Source organism: Idiotropiscis lumnitzeri, chromosome 6 (genome assembly GCF_059441095.1).
Source record: "Idiotropiscis lumnitzeri isolate Australia: NSW breed Sydney's pygmy pipehorse chromosome 6, RoL_Ilum_1.0, whole genome shotgun sequence".
In the NCBI taxonomy this organism is placed as follows: Eukaryota; Metazoa; Chordata; class Actinopteri; order Syngnathiformes; family Syngnathidae; genus Idiotropiscis; species Idiotropiscis lumnitzeri.
In genome coordinates this window covers 23,512,340-23,515,925 of record NC_142396.1, presented here as the reverse complement: position 1 = coordinate 23,515,925, position 3,586 = coordinate 23,512,340, and the positions used below count along the sequence as shown (strand labels likewise).

Genomic DNA, 3,586 nt, shown 5'->3' with positions numbered 1-3,586 from the left:
CGAACTGAAATGCGACAGACTGGTAGGAGTCACGAATGATGGTTGTCCAAATCTGACAAGGAAAATGTTGGACTTCTGAAACGGATGCAAGATAAAGTGACTGAACTTAATGCAAGCAGAAATTGACAATTATTCATTGTATTTCATTGGATGAAATGCACCTGATTCCCTCTCCCTTTGCATGCAATGTGAATAATGCACCCATTGATGTTCAGATGGAGCTCATAGACTGCAGTCAGATACAGTACTGTCAGAACACTTTAAATCAGCATCACTGCTGGAGTTCTATTCATTGCTTAAGGAGGAGAACTTTCCAAACATGAGGAAACATGCTCAGAAGTAGCTGGTTCTTTTTGGATCTACCTATAGATATAAGCAAACATTCTCAGTAATGAAATTGACCAAATCCAGTTACAGATCCTCTCTTACTAATGATCATCTGCCGTTGCTGCACGTGTCCACCTTAAACATTCAACCTGACTTTGATGCACTTGTTGAAGCACAACCAAAGCTCGATTTGTCTCACTGAACAAGAAAAAAAAAAACTTACATAGAATTTTCGCTGCATTCTTTGGCAGTTGGGACAAAATGTTGCGTTATGCTATATCATAACTGACATAAAAAGACATTGTGTTATGATAATACAAAGTTAAAAACAGAAAGCATTGAATTATTAATGTTAACAAAAAAGAGTTACAAAAATTGTTTTTCATAATTTAACAGAATCTTTTTTTTTGTAAAACAACCGCACTCTCTCATTATCTGGTAACAACACATACTCTTCCTAGCTTCTGTAAACAATGTAATTTAATTATTTCAACGAAGAAATAAAACCGATAACCGGGGTATATTTCAAACTTTTGGTCCGGCCCTCCACAATATTTCCTGCTTCCCATTTGGCCCCCGGGAAAAATAATTGCCCACCCCTGCCCTAAAGTACTACAGGACGCAATTTCGACAAACCATTAACGGCAACACCCAACAATAAAACATAACATACCCAGGTCGTTAAAATATACTAATGTACAGTGCTAAAAATATGAGAGAAAAAAAAGGTTATGCATGTTGATATGGTAATAATTGTGTTTTGCTGAGCAACGTTAGTTCCGAGTTTTATGATATGCATCACACGAGATTTCTCTCTCCCTCTCTCATGTTTTAGGCACATACCACATATGAATGTGCAGATGATATGCATACTAGAGAAGAAAAACAGGTTAAATAAAAACATAATTAAAAATAAATTCAAGTGATGATTTTAGTTTTTTTAGCACTGTGCATTTCCTCAATTTTATTCATATGATTTCAATCACATCTACATTAAAAAGTGTATTGGTGCTCAAGAAAAGTGAAATATGTTTACAAGTATTTCTCTTAGTATTTATAGGTAGTTTCATAATAATAGTGCAACTTGTCAGAGTGTATACTTTTTGGTTCCATTCAAAATGCACTAAACATTTACACGCTTGTGCTGAACATCAATGCGTATTTCGTTTGTGGATCACTGCAGCTTCACACGAGTGCACAGAGACAAGCGTGGCAGCAATAAATAAATAAATAAATTATAGAATTGAAATCGTGAACTGAAAATCAAATCTGGGCTTGAGTGAATCGTTACATCCCTATAATTAACATAATTTAGGCTGTGAGCGTTCTAGTTTTTTTTTTTGGTAGGTGATTTTTTTTTTGTTATAATGATAAGTTGATTGAAATGTAGTCGTAAGTGGCCTCCCTTTAACATGTACTACAGCAATCAGAATGAGAAAGTGTTTTATTTGATTTTTGGTGAATATTTTGCAATTCAGCACGATATTGATCTTGGAATATACTCCTCTTTCTCTAAAATAACATATATGATAAAAAAAATAAGGTGTAATCATCAGAGGCTTTCCTTTGCCATCTACTACAGCAATCAGAATGAGGAAAGGTTAATTAACTGATTTTCGGAGAATACTTTTGTCAATTTAGCACTAATAGTGTGACCTCAATGCCTCTTACTGTCACGTGTGCAATGGGATTCGGACCCAGAAGCAGACAGAAGACGAAAATAGCGACGTAAAAGTCATCATATACAAAAATTCCAAGGAAAAACAAGCAGGGCTGGATTCAGAACACACGGAAAAAAGCTGACATCCTCGCTCGAACAAAGCTTGACGTACTGACAATGTGTCACTGAATGTCGAACATCAGACGTCAAGACAATTTTTTCTCGTCTTTTCCTCCTATCACTTCACTTCATCCAATACAAATTTCAAATACAGTGGCGTGTCTTTTTTTCCACGAACAACATTAGTATAAACATGCGTATAATAATAATGTATAGAACACCACTTATTCCTTCATTATTAAACATTTCATGGACGAAAAGCAACAAAAAAATGTCCCGCATATCTTCGGTGCAGTAGAAACGATTTTAACAAAGTCAAAGTGAAGAGTACAGAAATCATTCCAGGGTTAATACTTACTGCTGTTTTTCCTGTTATTGTTTCAATCAATGAAGTAGTTTAATCTTACCTTTAGTGGTGTATAGTACTGCGCTGCTTTGAGTCAGAGCCTGTTTTCGCACTTCCCCATCAAAATAGTCCTCACAGTTCGCCTCTCCTTTCTCCTGAAGCATCAGCTGCACGGAAAACTCCCTCCACCTTGTATGCATCCGGCTGTGTGCAAAGGAAAGTTTGAGACGTGGCCAGAGACTGCTGGCGGGTAACCAATGGGCTGGGCGGGGGCTTGAGTAACAGGATAGGGTGTTGGGTGGATGTAGATGGGCAGGCGGGACTGAGTGAGTGAGGTTCTCCGGTAGAGGATTGAGGTACTGTGTGCGCGTTTAGTCTGCTGAGCCTACTTAGTTGGTTAGTAAGAAAGAAAGAAAGACGGACAGACAGACAGAAAGAAGGAAAGACTTGGCTATTGTATGCTGCATACCATTTGTTGCAATACGATACAACAATACAAGTTTATTTATATAGCGCAGATCCTCATCAAGTTTAACAAATAGAATGGCCAACATATCAAACACTATACTTTTTATGAACCGATATTGCATTTTTTTCAATCACTTCTCAAAATAAAAATGTATTAAGAGGATTCCACTGACACAGCAAACAAACTTAACCAAATTACCATAGACTGAGAAACAGTTTCTTTCCAAGAGCCATCTCCATTCTAAACTCTCACACGCACACACACACGACCACCCTTACCTTGCAGAACAGCGACGTGATGTGTTTTTATATATCCTATTCAGTATTATTTACCATCACACTAACTATTCTCTTATTTATCTAATTTATATATTTAACTGAATTATTGTTGTATTGCACTGGAGAGGGGAGCTCTCTAATCTCGTTGCACACTTGAGTACAATGACAATACAGGGATTTCTGATTCTGAATCTGATTCTGAAAACACGATAGAGCTCCAGAGGTTAGCGTCACACATCTCACAACACAATGTGCCAAATGCAAAAATTTGGGCAGGTGGAGGATTCTATTATATAAATGGCATTATGTTAAGCATTGTGTTAAGCGTTTACATGGCAAGATGTTGATCGTTAACATTAGCAGGTCCATATTTCCTGCAGCTGTTT

General features: G+C 37.0%; 1 protein-coding gene across 1 annotated transcript in view; it reads right to left on the bottom strand.

Moving 5' to 3' along the window:
• The window catches only part of chst6 (carbohydrate sulfotransferase 6), a 21,236-nt gene extending 18,511 nt beyond the window's left edge, over window positions 1–2,725 (bottom strand). Inside the window, exon 1 of the mRNA XM_088298835.1 lies at window positions 2,515–2,725. The gene's annotated coding sequence lies outside the window, so the exon portion shown is untranslated. The remainder of the gene's footprint in view (window positions 1–2,514) is intronic.
• Between the last annotated feature and the right edge of the window lie 861 nt (window positions 2,726–3,586).